Below are 9,922 nucleotides of genomic sequence, written 5' to 3' on the forward strand. Positions count from 1 at the left end.
AAAAAGTTTTACACCTTACAAAACACTCCCAAATCGATCATGCGTGTTATGGAGATCACTAGATTAGTCATAAAGAAAGGGACACATACACATAAAGATGGTTGACTGTGGCCTAAATGGACCAGACCCACGCCAAGTCCACTCTGCATCATGTCGGGTCAGCCTAGGCCGAATAGTTCAAAACATGGCACGGGTCTAGCCCAGGCCCACTAGCAGTCTTGTCGGGTCGGCCCCTACCGTTGTGTCTAAGCCTGCATTTACTAAATTTAGTGTGTTTTATCGTACCGTACATTATCATGATTTTTCTAAACAAATGTGGCCTAGGCCCAACCACGACTTTGTGTTCGTGATGGTCCATGTTATTTTCGTTCTCATGTCTGGCCAGACTATTTTGGTACTGGGCCGGGTCAGCCCACAACTATCTTTACATGCACATATGATCGATGTTGAGGTATGCTTTTTAAAAGCTTCATTTCTCAAATTCATCGGACCACTACTACTACATAGCACGCAATTGCAGTTCATTTTGTAGTTTCTCCCATCTTTATCATACTTTAATATTATTGTACGGTACATTCATATATTTTCTTTTAACTTTAATTTTTTATTGACAATACTTTGGTTTTAAGGAAAGGATTAAGTACTGTATATCATTTGATGTATGCACTTTTTTTCTTTGACTTCCTTTGGTCAATGTTTGAAAAAAAAAAAAAAACCATATTGTATACTTCGTATTTTTTATTTGTTTTATGACGAGCTAACTGGAGTTTGATCATTAATAATTTAATATAAATACCTAATTAAATTGATTATCGCTTCAAAAGCCGTAGTGAAAGTGACACCCAACTCCCAGTGTTTAATACTCTTATAATCCGTACTACGTAATTAGTTCTAAAGTATTACGGAGTAACTCTTCCGTTTTATAACATTTTTAAATCTACTATTTACATAATTAATAGTATAAATATTAGAAAAAATATTAGCCCGTAGGATCTCATTGATTCGTTTTAATGAATAGTTTTACAATTTTATCTAATACTCTGTACCCAATTAAAACATATTAATGGTCAAAATAATGATTTCGAGACCGCGTAATAATAGAAAAGCTCACTTTATGAAATGTGTTTGAACATGTCTTAACTTGGTCAAGTCCCTTCGAACAAACCAACACGTACGCGGTACGTACGTGGATCTCGCATCTGTCTAGAGAGTATTACTCCATGTATAAACTCTTATGTCATATCCTAATTGTATTATGTAATTTATACTTCAAGATCAATAAAACTTTTATCTCCTCCATTTGTGGACGTAGCTAAAATATTGTCAGTGAGGTATGTTAGATCTAGCTCTGTTTAGGGGTGGACACGAGCCGAACTCTAATAGGCTTGGCTTGGTTTGGTTATTTTTTCCCGAGTTCGAACTCGAGGTCGAACTAACCTCGAGCTTTAAAATCCTTATCGAGCCAGACTTGATAAGAATTCTTCGAGTTCGAGCCGAGTTTCGAGCTTGTTCGAGCCTTGATTCGATAAACTGATAAACCATATTTTACCAACAGGTACTATAACTCTACTAATAATTTTCTTAATCTAACATTATATTAGTAATTTACTTGGACAAGTTATGTGAAATATTATCCCTTATTTGTCATTTACTACGTAATTGATAGTTTGGATAATGGAATTAAACGATATATAAAAATGTCACATATATGCATTATTATTCTTAAATTAACGAGTTTGCGAGCTTTCGAGCCGAACACCATTGAGTTTGAGTTTGTTTCATTTATTTATCGAACCATAAATATAAGCTCAAGCTTGGTTCATTTACAAACGAATCGAGCTCGAGCCGAACTCTTATCGAACCGATTCCGAACTGTTCACGAACGGTTATGTTCATGTCCACCCCTAATTCTGTTCTGAATTATCTTTCTTCCTTCCATTGTAACAGAACGGATGAAGTAGTAAAATGTAAAATAACTAATCACTTTGTTGTATATGCAAAATCAAAATTACATTAGAATTAATTAGTTTTTGCATATTCGAAATACTAATACAGTAGTACTACATGCTAAGTGTAGTTGATCTATTAGTTTACCTAGAATTAGGTACAAATAAGTACAATAAACCCATGCAATACACTACACGTAGCACGTAACACTTATATTGTATTGTGTACTCATTTAAAATCTTTTCATATTGACAGATATGTTATTCAAACTCAAAAGACAGAGAGAGAATGAAGAAGGAGACAGGAGAAGGCTTAAATGAAGGGAAGTAGGAGGTGGGTTGGGAGCATTTAACAAAAACACAAGTGATAAGAGTGACAAAATTAAGATAGATCGAGAAAAAAATAATATTATAATATTACTCCCTCCGTCCCTAAAAGATTGTCTCATTGCAATTTTTTGGGTCAAACTTTGACCATGAATTCTCACTAGTTTATAAAAAATAATATACTTATGTGGGGTCTTGTTATATCCGTAAGAACAGCTGTGACGATCGTATTCAAGTTGACCTAGCTTTAAGGTAAGTTGAACATGAAAATTTGAATATAATTGTAACTAGCCGAGCTTGAGCAGAACGACTGAACGAGCTCTGTCTCAACTCTTTCAATAAGCACCCGATATTGGCCTTGTTTGATAGATAGAGGTTTGGGATAATTATAGAGGTTTTGACCATTTTTAGAGGTTTGACTTATCAAAACCTCTAAAATGGGTGTTTGGTAAAAAGAGGTTTGAGAAAGAGGTTTGATGTGAAACCTCCCATTTTGAACACGTTGCTATGAGCAACGTTTTTGTTGGAGGATTGAAATATTAATTTGTAAAATACATTTATGCCCATGATTAATCTGTTGCATCTTCTTTAAATCGTCTCCCTCCTCTCCTCTTACCTCCTACATCAACAATAATTATTTGTTTAATTATTTGTTTAATTTCCATTCATACTTTTTTTGTTTGCTTTTCTCTTTTGATCTTCCCAATTTATCAACAATAATAGTTTACCATTAATTACCGATGATACTCTGGGTTTTTTTCTTCAAAGGTTCAGCACATCAAGCAAGGAACAGGATGGAGGAGGACACTTCTCGGTATTTCTGGAGTATTCTGTTTTTAACCCACTTTCAAGTTGTACAGTGAAAATGTCTAAATTGAAGTACACAACTACGGAGTACATATAATAATTACTACCACCTAAGTTTATAATTTTTCCCAGTTATATTTATAAATTAGAAATGCACCATTTATAATAACTAAGAAGGAAAATAAAGTAATGCTACAAAAATCAATGTCTAAAAATGTCATTTTACACAACTTAATAGTTATCAGCTTTTAACAATCAGCTAAGTGTTACCAAACAAGTTTATATAAACAACTAGTCAAATCCGCAGTCAAATCTGCTAAACAAAAAGTTAATAAGCTAACTGCTAATGTAAACAGTAAACCGCTAAACTCTAAACTCTAGTTACCAAACAGGGCCATTACATAAGTAGTAGCAGTGGCGGTTCTTAGTTATGGCGTAGGTAGGCCCGGACCCTAAGTTGAAAAATCCATAGTATATTTTTATATTTAGGCCCTCTATTTTTTTTTTGGGGGTGTACCACCCGGTTCAGCTTTAGGGCTAATTCGGATTCGGGGTGAGTTATGAGTGGATAGGTTTCAGCCCTCTCCCAATTGTTGTTGCGGGGGATCGAATACGAGTCCTCCCCTACCAAGTTCAAACTCAATCACCACTGAACCAACAGACAATTGGTCCTAAAATTTGAATATAATTGTATAGATTTCATACTGCATTGTTTAATTTTTCTACTGGCCCTCTCGTAAAACTGTTTAAGATCTGTCACTGCATAGTAGGTACGTGTAATTTGTACTTGTAATTTGTTGTTGAAGTAAGCGAGGCGTTTGAATGCTGATGGCTTTAAATTCAGCATTAAATTGATGATCAGGAATTAAAATGAATTGAAGAAGGCAGGTAGATAGACTCACACTCGATCACCCGAGTCACCTTTCTTTTTCTCTCACCAAACATGCCTTTATTATTTTCTCTACAATTAAGTTATGTTTTTTTTTTATTTATTTATTATTCTTTATCTAAATACTTAAAAATGGAAAATCACCTCCAAATTTGGTTCATATATATACATGTCTTGAGTACTGTCAACTAACTTTGCATGGGCTGGTAGTTAGACAATTAATTGACTACTACTATATTAAGTAGGGTTTTTTTTTTTATTTCGTATAATCCTACACATAAATACCATGCATTTGCATGAAGGGGTCCCTTTTATTAATGAATTTTGCATGGCTTAGCTTGTGATCGACCATTGTATTCAAATCATGCATTTACGACTACTACTTAATACTTTCTCGTTCGGAATCACTTGTTACGTTGCTCTCGTCCCGGAGAGTGATGCATAGCTCAGTTGGTTAGAGTATTCATCCCGGTTTCAGGTGATTCTGGATTCTCATCGTATCCCCGCCCTTGTGGCTCATTCGCACAAAAAAAAAAAAAAAAAAACATTGCTCTCGTCCTAATACTGGATATGACTCGGTATAAAAAAATGTCAGTTAATTGATCTACATATACGATGCAATAATTGATGCTATGTATTCATCAAGAATCTATAAGAAGCTAAAAATGGAAATATGACTGACACTTCAGTAACTTTTAGCTATACCTTTTGACGCGTGATTTTGTAATAATCATGCATTTACGAGTACTACTAGCTTATTAGTTTCTCGTTCGGAATCACTTGTCATATTGATCTCATCATGGTACTTGATATGACTCGGTACAAAAATGTTCGGTAAATAATCTACACACATGAGATATAGCTAATCCTACGTATTCATCAACACGATATAAGAAGCTAAAAATAAAAATAAAAATATTCATACTCCACTAAACTTAAGTTATAGAAATTGACCCATAATTTTGTCATGATCATGCATTCATGCATATATCATTACACTACAAGAAATTGTACTATTAACGACGGGAAATCCCGTCGCGAAAGGCCAATAATCATTCATTAACGACGGGATTTTCTGTCGCGAACCCGTCATAAAAGGGGGCCGTTGTTAATAGAAATCCCGTCGTAAATCCGTCGTAAACCCGTCGTAAAAGACATTTGCGACGGTTATTTCCGTCATTGTTTGGTTGTTAGCCCCATCACAAAAGGCTTTTACGACGGAATTTTTGACCCGTCGTAATTAGATTGTCGTTAAAAATACAAATTCTTGTAGTGTTACCTAAATGTATTTGAAATAATATAAACTTAATTTCTATATCATGCTTTAAAATGTTGGTTTGACATCTAGCTATAAAAGGACTTGTTAAATGATCGACACTTATTCTGAAAATTATGTCCATTACCTGAATTGCCCTTATTAAATGTTCAACATTCCCCACGGCTACATAAATATTAAATAGACATGTGATCGATAGTAATTACTTAATCATCATGACCTAGCTTACGTAGATTTGTGGCATTCTCTAATTGGATGATCGTTTTTCTTATTATAGTCATCAAAAAGTAAAATCTTCTTTTAAATTCCTAACTAGTATGTAACCCGGGCGTTGCCCCGGGTTTTGTCTTTTATTCGGTGTTTTTAAAAAAAAAAATATTTGTACGGTAGAGATGATGTCATCATCAAATTACGGTGGTGACATAAGATTAGTGGCCGATCAATAACCTCCCCGATTAAACCCCACATCCAAAATCTAAACAAAGTCGGATACTTTTCTTCAAAGTAATAATTGTATATTTTTGAATTAAGTAATCATTCCTTTTTTTGCATTCACTTTTATTCAATGTATGTTTATTGTAAAAAGAATATATAGGCTTATATGGAAAGATATTACATAAGTTGTACGAAGTAGTTGGTTAAGATGGTAAGAAGTGTAACTTTTAACAAAGAGGTTTGGTGTTCGATCCTTGATTCCTTGTTAGATGTTTTTTGGTTATAATGACGTGTCATGATGCTACTTAGCGGTGACGTAGCGTAATAAGGAGAAGTTTACGTGACACGTATACGTCCTTCAAAACGCCTTTTAATATATTAGTATAGATACGCTTCCCTGAAATCACCAATTCCTTATTTTTCTCCAAATTAGGGCTTCTTTTCGGACTTTGTTTTAATTTCATTTAATTTAGTTTAGTTTAGTTCAGTTCATCAGTTCAACTCCATTCAATTCAGTTCAACTTTATTTAATTTAGTTTAATTCAGCTTCATTCAGTTCAATTGAAAAACACGATATTGTATTCATATTTGTTTGTAGTTATCTTATTTTACACGAAAAAACTATATACTATATATGATACCCAAATATATAACGTCGGGTAAATTGGTAAGGTTCACTTTAATTTTGAAAAAAAGTAAATAAGATAAAGGTATATCAAAAATTAAAATGAACACATTATTCAATTCGGAGTATTATACAATTAATCCGACCAATGTCATCATTTTAATTTTTGATTTATTAAACAATTGTTTGCAATTAGTTGCATGCTACAATGAAATACAGATTAAAGTGTGCTACCGGCTGCATCCACGTATATTTGGAGATCAGAGATGAATTGTTTTAACTTAGTCTTTAGGGTACGTTTGTAACGTTTCATGATTTCCCTTCACACTACAAGAAATTGTACTATTAACGACGGAAAATCCCGCCGCGAAAGGCCAATAATCGTTGATTAACGACGGGATTTCTTGTCGCGAACCCGTCATAAAAGGGGGCCGTCGTTAATAGAAATCCCGTCGTAAATCCGTCATAAACCCGTCGTAAAAGACATTTGCGACGGATATTCCCGTCATTGTTTGGTTGTTAGCTCCGTCGCAAAAGGCTTTTACGACGGGATTTTTGACCCGTCGTAATTAGGTTGTCGTTAAAGATACAAATTCTTGTAGTGTCAAAATTAAACTTCACTAGTTGGCGATTTTCTTCCAAATTATAATGACACATACAACCACTATTTCCGAAAGTTTTTACACTTTCCGTTTTAGTCCGTTTCTGAAAGTTCTTTACACTATACTTTATTCCATTTTTAACATATACTCCTTCTGTCCCTTAATACTTGACCTGTTTTGACCGGACACGCTTGCAAAACTTTGACCACCAATTTCTTTAACTACATATTATAAAAACTTATAAAAATATTAATATTTTGAAAATATATATTAAATGAAGCCAACAATATATTATATACTAACATATGTTTTCATACACTAAAAATAAAATAGGGTCAAAGTGACTTATGTGAATAGTGCAAAAAGTCAAAACGGGTCGAGTATTAAGGGACGGAGGCAGTAAATTTTACAGTACATTTATACCCTCATTTTGGTACAACTTGCAATATTTTAGTGATTTGTTATTTCACGCCCTAAGATTAAACAAAACGCCCTAATTTACATTGAACTTCCCATTACACCCTTACTAAACTATTTCTCAATTACCTCCCCTTCATCTTTTTACTAACTCCCTCTTCACAATTTTTTCTCTCTCTTCACTCTCCCTCCTCACCTTAAATGATACTCAGGCACCACCGTTTATGTTCGTCGTCTACCATCTCCGATATACTCCAGGCACCATCGTTTTTGTCCCGACGAAGCTCCCAGTTAATTGCTCATGTTTTCTCCTCTTCAAATTATCTCAAAAACACTGTCATATATTTCAATTGAATCAGTTTTTGCCCGTCGATTAAGGAATAATATTCGAAAATTGTGGTTGTCAAAGCCCCGGAGGTATGTTTGAGTCTGTACAATTCACATTAGCAATGGTGAAAAACAGTATTCGAGTGAGTGGTAGAATGAGACTAGAGACGATCTAGTCTTGCCTTAGGGCAAGTCTCTGTTAGATGTAGTCTTGCCAATAGTTCAGACTCTGTTAACCTTAGTCTTCCCCTGGACACTGACTTTTTTTATGGCTAGAATGAGACTATAGCTGATTCAGTCTTGCCTTGGGCTAGACTCTGTTATACTTAGTCTTGTCGATGGTTGAGACGCAATTAACCCTAGTCTTTACCTAGGTCATAACTGCTTTTTTGCTAGTCCCTTGGGCTGAACTCAGCAAAAATCAGTCTAGCCCATGGGCTGAACTCAACAAAAATCAGTCTAGCCCATGGGCTACACCCACTTAGATGTAGTCTCCCCCTATTTTCCGAAAACATACAAATTTCACAAATTGAACAGTACCTCGTGTGAAATTGCTGTTGTGCGACCCTCGATCGTCTTCATCCATCTGAGTCACTACTTATATCTAACGAGTAGGTGTTTTTGGAATAAAAGGGGTTGACATTGTAGTTGTTCTCCTACACATGGTAGATATTTTGGATGATGAATTGAACAAAATTTAAGAAATTTAAACTAAAATTATGAACAATCAAGCATTCCCAGGAGAGAGAAAGGGGATAACTTACTGTAATGAGGTTGTGGATGAGCGTAGAAGAGTTCACCGGATGAGAGAGGCCGGAAACATTTGTGAATGCACGTAACTTCGTCGGGCTCTAGGTGGGACTCCATGGGCAATGGTGGTGCTCCGGTGGTTATGGATGAAGCAGTGGTGGTTTGTCTTGAAGGGTGAGAGATATGGTAAAAACATATAGAGAAGGTAAGAAAATAAAATGTAAAAAAGGTATGGTAAATGGGTAAGGGTAAGACGGGAAAGAGATGTGTAAAATAGGGCGTTTTTGTGTATTTGAAGGGCGTCAAATAACAATTCCCATATTTTATTAAGAGAATCCACCACAACTTATCCACTCACATTATTGGACAATTTATAACCACTTATTTTCTCATTTGTTACCCCATCATCACATGTTCACCAAAGTTCTTTAATTAACATGCAAATAATAAGTGTAAAAATCATTTAGAAACTGATGTATTACTTAAAGTGTGTGTTTATATAATTAATTATGTATTCACCTGATTTAAATTCGATGTGATCACCTAAGTAGGCCAAAATTATATAGATCATAATCAAGTAATCAACCCCTATTTCAAAATTGTACGGGCTAATATAATATCCCAATCTCGGAACGATCTTAATAGTACACTCCGTAATTTAACTAAATTGTACTATGTATCCTTTAATTTGTCAAAGAAAATTTAATTGATCTTAACCCTAGTTATCACTTATATATGGACCACTAACGTAGGCCATTACGTGACTAGCTAAGATTTCATTCCCTATTTTGTTCAGAATTAAATTTTGTTCCTTGACACACTAGTTAGGGTCATGAACCCATTAGTCCATGGTACGTACGTCCTTCGATCCTGACCTCGACCGTTTTCACGATTTCAAACCAGAGACGGAAATCGGTTGTGTTGATAAGCTAGTCATGATATAACCAGGTCTAATACGAGGTTTTCTAAACGTCAAGTGACATGTGACCAAATTAGACATAAGTTATTCAATACAACTTTTATTTAGTATGTACTCCGTACCAGCAAAGGGTATGTCGTTACCCACAACACAAATGACTCATATTGATACTACTTAGTGGTATTGGTCTCTGGTAGACCGATACCACACTAATCAGTATCAATACCAAACTAATGAATATCAATCAATAGTAAGCTAGAGTCACTTGCGTTCATTTTAAACACAATAAACCACTTTTGACATAAACTTCTCGGGCCTAATAGTAGGGTGTTGTGGTGCGAGTGCCAAAATCTTGTTACTCCCTCCGTCCCGGAATATTCGCACCGATTTCTATAAATGACATATTTTTCTAATTTTATATTGTTTATTGTACTTATCTAATGTTCCACTTGTATTCCTACCATCTAAAAAAAACATTAAAAAAAATCACCCACCCCCACCACCCTCAAAAAGTTGACACATTTCTCACTAACTATATTAAAAAAAATACCTAACATCAACTACCACCAAATTAAATAATAAGTCAATTAAATTGCCTTAAA

The sequence above is a fragment of the Spinacia oleracea genome, chromosome 2, assembly GCF_020520425.1.
Source record: "Spinacia oleracea cultivar Varoflay chromosome 2, BTI_SOV_V1, whole genome shotgun sequence".
NCBI classification, from domain to species: domain Eukaryota; kingdom Viridiplantae; phylum Streptophyta; class Magnoliopsida; order Caryophyllales; family Amaranthaceae; genus Spinacia; species Spinacia oleracea.